We start from the raw sequence: 12,500 nt of genomic DNA on the forward strand, positions 1-12,500 counted from the left end.
CTGTCGAGGCTATTTCTGCCAGTTAATTGATCAGTTCATTTTCCTATCTGTTCCGAGCCACAATCTATTTTCAACCGTGTTCAGCTCACAACTCCTATAAACGTCCAACTCAACTGTCATAGGTTGATCTTTGCCAAAAATCGCTCCCAACATCGTCCATCTGACACGGTTGTAAAAATACTCCGAAGTACCGCAAACTGAATCTAAATATATCTCAGGTTCATTGTTCGATTCCTTTCGTTACCGTCGTGGCCAATAATCCAGTATCAAGTTTCTTTTGTTTACCTTTCTATTATCTAGTGATAAATTCTATTTCCTAGTTTTAGTGGTAGATTATGAATCAATAAATATGTATCATTTTATTGTTAGTATCAGAAATGAAAAGTAAGTTTTTAAAACAAAAGCAAACAAAAATTAAAATAATGAAAAAAGCCACAAATTTTTCCGATGCCCCAAAAGTTTTGATTTTCTGATTTCGATAATAGTCTCAACACTATTCCTCCAAAAACTTCTGATAAAGATGAATTATTAACTATACACACAAGTTTGATTTGATTGTGTCATCATATTGTTCAATCTATGCACTAATATTTTTAACATGTACACATCCATAGTCCTTGAGCCCCTGGAGGGGCATAGGCCATCTACAACTTTGTAGATGCTTTTATAGCGAGGAGTTCTTTTTACAGGGTGAGGGTGCTGGCCCCACGCCCAACCTTTCCAGAAGGTACATACAGCGCCTAGCCTTCCTAAATGGTCACCCATCTGATACTGGGCAGGCTCAACGTTGCTTAACTTTGGTGATCTAGTGAGAACCGGTGTGTCAACGTGATTGTGCCGTATATAACATATATACATACATTCATATTATTTGAATTCATCATACCACTGTTCTCATCCTGAGTGTGATTTTCACAACGTTTTGGTCGATGTAACCTCCGATTTTCTTTAAAAAAATCTCGTCAAACTCGGGAATTTGGATTGAATTTTGAACGGAACCCTTTATTTACTTCATGACTGGGTAGAGGGTCTAAGTAATTCGCAGTTGTATTTTTTGATCGCCCATACTGATAATTAAATCTACGTCAGGTGAATATCGCTTTTACAATTAAGTTTATAAGTACTTTATCCATTGCACCACAGGTTATTGCAGACACTTCTAGTATTTAAGCCTTAAACCTATTTTTATTTCTCGTTGTTAATATCACTATTTTGTAAATATCACTATTTATTAATAATTTTTATTACTATATATTACTGTATATATATATATATATATATATATATATATATATATATATATATATACATAAAAATATATATATATATATATCATACTTTAGTAATTTAAATTTTATGACATGAAATGGTTAAATGTCAAATTTTTATTATATGCAAGACAAAGAATACATTTCAAAAAGTATATCTCCTTAACCTATAGGTTTTCGATGTCTACCCATCTCCTCAGAGGAGAAAATATTAGCAAATATTATAAATGGTGTATACCTTATTTGCTAAATAAAATAAACATAGAAAATCATAATTAAAAGTTTTTAATGTTTTTAAATCATAGAGTAAGGGAAATTATATATTGGTTCAAAATGAAAAGGATATTGAATTTCATGTCCAAATTGTATGGTAAATTCCGAAGTGAAAGCCTTTTGTAGCAGTGAGGTAAAGGGATCATAACCTTTATTTTGAATAATCCATGGCACAAGGTAACAATCCGAAGTAGGCATAATTTCCTGGTTTCATCTTTGTTTAGATGATGAGTCAGGTAAATAAATTATCATATGAGTCTGGTGAAGCTGTTTTTTAATAAACATATAATTCTTTATATATTTATTTAATATTTTTTGTAATTATAATATGAGTTTCAAAGTCCACTCCAAATTATTTTCAATTTGTGAATAAAAACGGTTTTTGTATACAGATAAAGCAAAATAAAATGAAAATAAATAAAGAAAGAAAGAAAGAAAGAAAGAAAAGAAAAGAAATTGCTCATGCATTATAGTTATACATTAGCACAAGTGAAAAATGTCTCCAATTTAATTCTTATTCTAAAATTAAAAAAGTTGTGGTGGGAGAGACAAACATAAGGGGTAAAGAAAAAGAAAAGAAAAAAAGAAGAAAAAGAAGAGACGACACGAAGCAGGGAAAGATAGAACAATAGAGTAATAGGGAAATAAAGAATTAGGGGGAAGAAAAGGAAAAGAGAGATATAGCAACGAAATCTATTACCGCCCAAACAGATATTTTGACCGGGGCCCAAATATAGGTCAAGGCTCCTAGACAGAAGCATATGCAGAAGACAGAAAAAGAAAAGAGAAGAAAAGAAAATCACGCAATGTCATAAAGAAATTTCCCGCTTAAATGTTACTTAACCTCGAGTTTCTATGTCTAGTATATAAAATAAATTCTCAGAACTTTTATAAGTATTAATAATATACTTTAAATGATAATATTAAACCGAAAATTTGTATTTCGAATAATCTGTGAAAGTATTGCAAACACTAAACAAAGCGTATTAAATAAAAATAAAAATGTTATAATAATAATAATAATAATAATAATAATAATAATAATAATAATAATAATAATAATAATAATAATTCTGATTCCGTTTATCAACGTCTCTCTGGAAAGGGATGGGATTCATTTCCAGAGGATTTTCCTCAATCCCGGCTTCAAACAAGTAGCTTCAAAGATCAAGGATTTTCCTAAGGATGTTGGTGGTACCTACAATAGCAGAGGTCTCAAGGCCACCTAAAACATCGGGCATTTGTAGTTATTTTTTCAATTGTCCTTCCAGACGATTGATACTACTCCTAGTGTACCAACTACGACCGGGATTATTTGTGTTTTAACCCCGTGTATATGCCTTCTCTCCAAGGCCAATGGAGCATAATTGCTCCTCTTGTCATTCTCCTTCTTTCTCACATTCCTGTCCCAGGCTACTGAAAAGTCTACAATCTGCCAGCTTTTTGAGACCTTGTCAATGACGACCAAATCCGGACGATTATGTTCCAATTGCTTGGTCGTTATGAAATTTTTGTCCCACCATACCTCTACCTTGCCATCCTCACTTGCTTTCGCTTCATCAAGCACCTCCTCAAACCATTTTCCATTCTTACACACGTCCCAATATATCCGGAGTCCCATGCGATCATGTCTTTTGCAGTACTCTCTCTGGGGCAGTCCACTCCACCCTGCTGCAAGGTGTGCAATTGACTTTGAGGTCTTACCACAAATTCGGCATTCTGCAGCAACTTCCTCTCCTAGAACCACTTTTTTGAACAATTAGTGTATATATTATATAATAATAATAATAATAATAATAATAATAATAATAATAATAAAACATTAACAATAATAATAATAGTTTTTATATTAATAAAAATAATGATTTTAATAATAATTTGAATAATAATTCATTAATTTTCAACGGATTTAAGCTCAATGAAAGAATATTAGTCTTTAAAATTAAATGTATTTTTATTAATTAATTATGATTCCGCTGATGATAACAATAATAATGATTTTAATAGTAATAAAAATAAAAAATTTAAAAATAATAATAATGATAATAGCATAATAATAAATAGATAAAGTAAAGTAATATCAAAAAAATAATTAAATACTACTACTACTACTACTACTACTACTACTACTACTAATAATAATAATAATAATAATAATAATAATAATAATAATAATATTAACAACAATAATTGTTAGGTAAAACTAAGAAAATAGAGTACCGAACAAATAATATAAAACATATATTTAAAAAAATGCGTACAAAAACAGGGTTGCTAATGAGTACTATAAAGATGACGCATTTTTGAGTATTATGAGTTTATATTCAAATATGTGAATCAGGAAAATATTCTCCTATGGGGAATACGTAAGCTACTTATGAGTATAAAAATTCAGCTTTATAGACGCCTTAATTAATTAAAAACAAATTGGATATAGTATTCATGCAAATTCCTAGAAGTGAAACTTGTGTGCTGGAATTTAAAATATATGTAAATGCGTGTATGCTAAGTTACTATATAGTATGGAAATAGGAGTATAGTAGAATATAAGTTAAATGGAATGTTCTCCCCATATTTAAAAGAAATATCTCAACATGACCTACAATTAAGTTTTTAGTTAAAAAGTAACAAGTAGTGTGTGTTATGTTTTTACATATTTAAATGTTTGCGGATAATCTATGTTATTTTAATTTGGCTGTTTTTAAATTTTTCTTGTGTTTACATCTAGACACTAGCTCGTTCTTGGCATTTATTATAGGCTTAGGGAAGGTGATAATATTAACTGCTTCGGATACACAAAGATTACAAAATTTAGCTCCTGAGTGTACGATCCAGCTTTTAATTGAATGAGAAATCTTCTTGTCCTCCAGGCTATTGATTAATGTAGTTAAAGATGTATTATTATTATTATTATTATTATTATTATTATTATTATTATTGTTATTATTATTATTATTATTATTATTATTTTGAGACCTTTCATTTTTGAAGCAATGCATGTGGTTTGAAATTCTTACTTTTATTAAGTTTTAGGCTGCACCTATATAAGTGAATGTTTTTAATGTTTTATCATTGTTTAGTGGTTTATACATACCAGGATAGGTATTCCTTATGTTGGGGAGTTGAGTTGAGTGAGGTTGTGAAGATGTGCAAGGCGAGTGCTGGCTAATGTTCTGCAGGTTTATATTGGGAATAATATTATTATTAGATTTGCTATTTTGGTTGTTATTGTTGTTATTAGATCCTTGACTATATGCATCTCTATATATATCTGTGCCCAGAATGTTTTAATTAGATTCATTATTTTCTCCGTAGAGTTGATTGTTCCATGTTTCGGCAATTGCGTAACTGTGCAAGCATATACCATGTCTTTGTGCATGCAGTCGTTATTAAGAGGGCATTCATCTTTATTTTGGCAGTTATATTTATTACTAGGTATTAAATTAAGAGGAATATTCTGAGCTTGTTTCATTTTCATATTATTTGTTGAAATTATTGTCTGTGCTAGATTTGGCATTGTAGAGTATGATATTTTTATAGAGTTTTTGTTTAATATTGTACTGTACTTATGTGGATACTTAAAGGATTTTTCTACTATTCTAAAGAATTCCTTGGCTATGTTGGTTTTACATTAGAGCTGAATGGTGGATTGAACCAAACAGCTTTCTTACGCCTTATTTTTCTATTATTATTATTATTATTATTATTATTATTATTATTATTATTATTATTATTATTATTAAATTGTTTTTGGTTTGGAATTGTATAGGGGCGGTTTCTTTTGTAATGAGATTATTATTGTTAGGAATATGCTGTCTTGTTTTGTTGTTATTAGTTTTTATTGCATATTGTGAGTAATTACTGAATGTAACTTTTTCACTAAAGGTTTGTTTTTGTTATATTTTATATGTTCTTTATGTTCTGAGTTCCTTAAAGAATTGTTGGAAAACGTCGATACTTGGTCAAAAGCCTTTTTTTCAGCTTACATATTTGAGATCCTTTTGGAGATAGAAGGAACTATTGACTTAATTATTGACTTAGAATGATTAGATTGTTTGTGCACATAAAATAGGTCCAGATTCGGTTTATGGTATGGGGTGTAAGATTAAGAATATAGATTCAAAGAGATGTCTAAAAAATTTGGATGTTTTTTTATTTGGGTCAACTTCAATTGTTAACCCAAAACTTTTGATAAACTCGTGTAGTTTTTTTAATAGTGTTGTTGTCTGGCGGGGGTTACAAATAATGCGTCATCTCTGTAGAGCCCTCCTTGTAGATTGTTGAATTCTATATTAATTTCTTTTAATAGAAAAAGTCCCACTAGATCGGTAACATGTGCAGAATCTGATGAGCCAATTATTATATCGAAATCATTAGGGGCATCCTTCCTTGTCCAATATTTGTCATCAAATGGCGCTCCAGTAATCTATTTTTTTTATAAATAATTTCATCAAGAATGCCTCGTAAGTTTTGGTTTCAGTTTCGATTATGGCTGAAGGAACTTAAGTTATATTTATATATACATATATTTTTTTCATGAGTTTTTGTTTCGGTTTTGATTCAATCTAATGCACCCAAGTCATATGGATATATTTTTTTAATTCTTTAAATTGTAACTTTTTAATATATAAAAATCGATAGAACATTGACTCTATAATAATAATATATACGAAATCTGCAAGAATTAAAATATCATATTTAAGCGTACTTTATTACTGGGCTTTGCCAGACATTCGTGCTAGCTTAGATAAATACTTTTGCAGTTTAAACAAAAAAGCTATAATAATATCAGAGCATCTCCATTTACACTGAACATCTACAAAATATATATATATGATATATTATATATGAATGAATCTCGTGGAATTTCCACAGGTCCTGCTAGTTATTATTATTATTATTATTATTATTATTATTATCCGTTCAATATGCTCATACCACCGCAGTTGCAACACACAGACACCTTCAGCCTTAACAATATGAATAAATTATTCCTTAAATTTCATTTTTTTTTTCGAATATTTTAATGGTTTTAGGGAGCATAATATGAACATAATATCTCACTTTGACAATTCAAATATTTCAGATTTGTATTAAATTTGATCCATAGACATTATACACCAATTAAGTAAAATTTTCTGCATTGCGATTTCTTTGTAAGACTCCTTAAGCTTAAGCCTAAAATTCCATACATTTTGTAGACTTAAAATCATGTAATGGATTTTAATCACAATTGGAATAAGGATTCTAGATATAAGGATAAGCATCATTATATATGGATTTTGATCTTTGTAAGTCTAGGGTTATAATCAGGATTCGGTTCTGGGGTTCGGGAAGGAGTGAGTCACTCTCTCGACAACAGCACGTTTCTGCCCTCTTCTTTTCCAATCGACCACACCTGGCCTCTCGCCACCAATCTCACACCGCACAATCCGAACGTCAGCAATACAAAATTCTTTTCAAGAGAAGATGTTCACAACTCTTTTCTCACTGCTGCCCCAGGGAATATCCTCCTATCTAGAAAAAAAAAGGAAGAGACAGGAAAAAAATAATAGCTTCTCCCATCATGCTCTGCCTTCCCAAGATGACCTTTGTGTATACAAATGTGCTGGCCATCCTTTCCTTCTTCTTTCCCAAAGAGCGATGCAGATACGCCCGGTACGTTTCTTTTTTTTTTTTTTTTTTTCTTCTTTTCTAACTATATACCCCACAGTAAGAAGACATATAAGTAGTGCAAAACTGTCCTTTCGGGGAATTAATTTCACCCATCCTGGGATGGGTATTCTATTAGAATATTTATAAAATAGTAATTTGATAAGTTCTGGAAATTATTTAATTGAATCTTGGGGTTTTCCTACAGGAGTTGGAAATGATTAATAGTTTTCATGTAGTCTATTAATTCTGAGCCAGATGCTTTTGTGAACAGCATGGTGAGGTTTGTCGCATGATAGTATTTCCTTGTCAGTATTTTGTACAATCGATTAAAATGTTTGGCTGTAAGTAGTTGATCCACCGAGGCACAACTTAGGTAAGTATGTGTGTGTTATATACTTATGTCAGATTTTGTCTCTGCCTATATAGTGCCACTAGATCAGGCTGTCTGAAGATACTGGTTTCTTCACAGAAAATGCGCTAAGCATTGATACCATTGTTCCCCCCCCCTTCTCTTTGCAAAGCTCAATCATGTTCTCAAAAGTCAGAAGCAAAAACAACAATTTTCCTCTATAAAATAACCAAACCAAACCAAACCAAACATCATGAATAAATATTTAAAGATATGAATAACTTGAATCATAAAAACTTTCTTACAAAATTACTGGATTTGACATTAAATAACATTAACAGTGTTGATATGTTGTAAAAAAAAAAAACAACGGAGTAAACATGAATAAATAATTGAAGATATAAAAAACTTAAATCATAAACTGTTTTATTCAAAATTACTGGATTCAGCATTAAATAATCCAAAAAGACTTGATATGCCGTAATGCAAAATAACCAAACAAACTTGACGCTTTCTTTACCAACTTATAATTTATTCATATAATTTATATAATTTATTGTTTCGCAATAAATCCAATATTTTTGGCAAATTTTCTTTTCATGCACTGTACTGTACAATCTTCGTTTCATAATCTGCAAGTTTAAGGACTGTTTTTGCCATTTTAGTTGCTTCTTTTGCAAGGTTGTCAGGCCTCTAATTTCCTGTGATGTCTACATGATTGAGAAGCCAGGCCAAGACTACCATGCTTCGAGTACCCAGTACTTTTCCAGTATTTCTTGTGCGTGAAGATGATTTGAGTTTCATCTCTCAATTGAGTAAGACTAGAAAAGGTGTATGAGCAAATGAGATTTTCCCCTTCTTTCAGCCTGTCATCATTTCTGTGTCATTTTTATTGAGAGGAAAAAGAGTTGCTTCTTCATATTATTTAGATTCTTCAGATTACTGTTCTCATCCTTTGTGCTATTTTCACAACGTTTCGGCCAATGTAACTTCCAACCGCCTTCAGGTGTATTTTGTCAAACTCGGGAATCGTTCTATCGAACACAGGAATCTGCATGGAATTACAAACGGAGCTCTTTATTTAATAGCATGCTCTTGTTCCATCAGTCGTGACTGGGTAGAAGTCCCAAGTAATCTGAAATTGTACTTGGAGTATCGCCTGCATTGAGGAATGACTCCTCAACCATCCAGAAGAGTGTAACTTTACAACTGAATTTTACCAAGTACTTTATCCACTACGCCACAGATCTTTGCTTATACAATGAATAAATTGACATCATGAACATTGTTGTGAGACCGAAACTTACCTGCATCACGAACTCTTTCAGTACGATATTACAATGTTATATAACACTCTCAGCGAGCAGTATTGTAACACTATAGAATTAGCAAGAGTACTACTAGTGCACAGTGTGTACAACTACCCATATTGAACACTACCAGATAGTAAGCTACGCTTACCCATTATCTCATCTTTGTAACCTTTTGTTAATGTATCTTTCTTACACCTAATTTTTGTTCCATGTTTTACTTCTATGACCCCAATTTTGGGTCCATATCAAGCATTTAATGTGTCCATGTTTTTCTGTACATCCCAAGCTATGAAGAATAAGTTCCAAGATCGATGGATGTTTTCACTTTGGGTCCAGATAACACGATGCAAATATATAATCGAATAAAATGACACAAAAGCTTTGAGTTTGTTTGAACCATCAATTATGCCATGTTGCTTAACTGTTCAATGCCAGAAGCACCAAGACGTATTGTTATGTAATAGCTCGAACACAAGAAAGTGTCGATCTATTTATTTAGTCATCTATTTCTGTATCTATCCATTTTGGTCTATCTATCTATCTAACTGGAGAGATGGACGTGAGATGAATATGATAGAATATTTATAAGATCTGTCAAAATATGGTAAATCATATTGTAGACAAATTTACCGGAAGTGCTGGTCAGCTGATCGGATCTACGAGTGAGTCACGTGATCAGGTTAGCTGGAGATTTGAGAGTTGGAATTTGGACGTTGAGCAGAGCGGAGGGTTTAACAAGTTGCCCCCCCCCCCTTCACTGGGGAGGGTGCTGACGTGCGTGAAACTAGATATCTAGAAGTAACCACACAAGCAAAAATATTCCCTTTCTATTCTTCTGCGATCGACACCTGGAAAGTGAATAAAACTATATAAAACCAATCATCGTCTTGGAGTCAATGTGTTTCGTCAAAACAGGTTCCAGCCTCCCCTCCAAGAACAAGGTGAATTCCAGGTGGACAAGAACAACGACGCATGAAGTTAAGGTATGCCCAAAATACATGTATTACACACACACCTACATATGAACAATTAGATATGAATATATCATAAATAGACAGCAACAACATAAGCTAGGGTTCAAACAGTGAAGAATCACCAACACTAAACATTTAGTGACACGTATACACACATCAGGATGAACCCTTCGTTTCAAGTACACATATCAACATTTAGACGATTATATCAACAGATTGTTTTGATGCCTTTTTGGTTCACGATAATATAACAGTATTTGCTACACTTGAAATCTCAGGTGCACGAATGCCCTCTTAAATTAGTAGCATTATATTTAAATACCAATGTATAAAAAACTATCATAATTCTTAAACTACATCCAGTATTGAGTACCTTATTTAGATGCTTTGCAGAGTGGGTAGTTATCCCTTATTAACCATTGCTCCGAGGTTCACTCTGATTCGAAGTTATAATATCTCTTAGGATGATGCTTCTTATTTATTATTATCTTATTTATTATTATCTTATTTATTATTATCTTATTAAATAGAATGCATTTGATCAGAAACTGCATCTGCTTTTATATCCCGCCATTCATATCACAAATAAAACGTTGAAGAAAACACCATGGATAAATATTTGAAGATATTGAGAAGTAATTCGGTAATGCATAAACAGGAACAGGTGGATATAATTACCATGACATACTAGTCCTCATTAAATCATTCAAGTTAAGCAACATTGCATGGTAATACCAGGTGCTGTATGTGGGGGAAAATGTAATGTTATCAAAATATCATCCCCGCACCTGATTGCAAGTAAAGACAGCTTGTGTCTATGAAAAAAAGCATAAAATTTGAATTTGAATATCTAACCCTTGTCCTCGAGTTGCTTTTGCCCTTGATAAGTAGTGATGTATTACGTAGTATAAAAAATACTCTAAGAACATAATTAGAGTGACTGCCTTTGGAATTAACAAATGGCATAATAGCAGCCTTGTAATTTCACTCTCCTTACTTTGTCCTTTAATCCTCATATTCCATGAGTAATTTTCTTTTTCTGAGAAATGGAGCAGAAATGTTGTTATCTGGGTCATAATATATTGATCTAACATTAATTCGTTGGTTAGTTTTTGATTTTGAAGTAATATTTTTTTTACCTTCTTACATTGAGTAGGTCCATGCCATGTCTAGTAATTTCTGCAAAAAACAAGCATTGGCCAAAATTATGTCAGAAAATTAGAAATGAAGTTGAGATATTTTGTTGAAATTGTGGACTGTGTCCGATTATGAAAGCGAAGTAAATTTTTGGACAGGGTTTGCAGATTTGGGGGGCAGAGTTTCCTTTCTAAAGAAAATTACATGAGCAGAAGATATCTTTTAATAACATTAACAGAGGGTATCTTTATTTTTCAATGTATGATACATTGAGATTTCTAAGAGTGTTCTATCAGTCCCGCAGTGTGTCCACTTCATCAATAAAATCAGCAAGTAGCCTTTCTGTAGTCACAACGGTGATGTGACAGCCAAATTTGCCATTTTTTTCTGTTGCAATTATGCACAAAAGTAATCCTAAGTGACTCATGTCCTTTTAGTTTTTATTCCTTCATTTTTTTCACAGCATTGTAAGGTGACATACGAGGGTACTTGCAAAAGTAAATCCTCATATTTTTTAACTCAAAAAGTTGAAGAGCTACAAAGACGGGAGTAATACCATGAAAACGAGCGACCTTTTGTGTTCCAGGATTTATTTTTCGTACAGAGTCACCACAATTCTCAATGCACTTTTGCCAGAAATCCAATGATGCATCTCTGCTTCTGGTGCACGTCAATGACAGGGGGTTGCTTTTTTAAGGAGTTTTACACGGTCAATATCTTCAATAGAGACAAATGAAACTTTCAAGCGATGAATTTATAAGTGCAGTCATCATAGCAACGCAATTCATTCAGGTAGAATAAAAAAAAGTAAGAGGCATTACTTATGGTGTAATGAATGCAAATGACCAAGCCGTGACACGAGCGTGGCGTTAAAGAAATAAATGGATATAAAAGCATCCGAGAAAAGGGGGAGAAAAAAAGGGGAGGAAAAATGTGTTTTGCCGTGAAAAGAACTCTTAAAAGATGAAGGAGTCGTTAATGTTTCAAACCTTTACAAGATTGTCGAACGACCGTGAACCGTTGGGCGTATTCCATCTATAACAGGTGGTTATAGTTGCAGACCAAGAAACTGTTAATTGATCCAGAGAGGAAAAAGCATGAATGCGACCATATTCTGTTGGCTTTGAAAATACGTGTCAGTGGCTTAGTGTTAAAACGATCAACAATAAATACCTTTTCGTTCAACAGAAAAAAAAACTCGAGTCGGATGTCTTTTTCTTTGTTTCATTGCTAGACTTTTACACATAAAATCGAGTCCATGTTAAAATATAAAAGCCACGTTACATTGGAACGCAACCGTATAAGCTTTCCATTGTGGAAGGGGTTAAACGGATTGAGTTTCCAAAATCTGCGACAGAACGCAATCAAATTTTTTGTCAAAGAGAAAGTCATCTCCTCCCCCCCCTTCCAGCGTGTTATTGTTCTTCATCTGATTTGACAGCTTATTCCAAAAATTAGATTACTCTAAAACAAATCAATTTGTTAATAGATCTACTTTTTTAATCAAATTTCGATCGGTGAAAAAATATGT

General features: G+C 32.3%; 1 protein-coding gene across 1 annotated transcript in view; it reads left to right on the forward strand.

Annotated features, from left to right (window-relative positions):
• Positions 1–431, forward strand: part of LOC145291974 (uncharacterized) — a 635,233-nt gene extending 634,802 nt beyond the window's left edge. The window contains exon 3 of the mRNA XM_080137916.1: positions 1–431. This exon is cut by the window's left edge and continues 393 nt beyond it. The gene's annotated coding sequence lies outside the window, so the exon portion shown is untranslated.
• Positions 432–12,500: the final 12,069 nt, after the last annotated feature.

This window comes from Euprymna scolopes, chromosome 13 (genome assembly GCF_053919585.1).
Source record: "Euprymna scolopes isolate OS-2025 chromosome 13, ASM5391958v1, whole genome shotgun sequence".
Classification (NCBI taxonomy): domain Eukaryota; kingdom Metazoa; phylum Mollusca; class Cephalopoda; order Sepiida; family Sepiolidae; genus Euprymna; species Euprymna scolopes.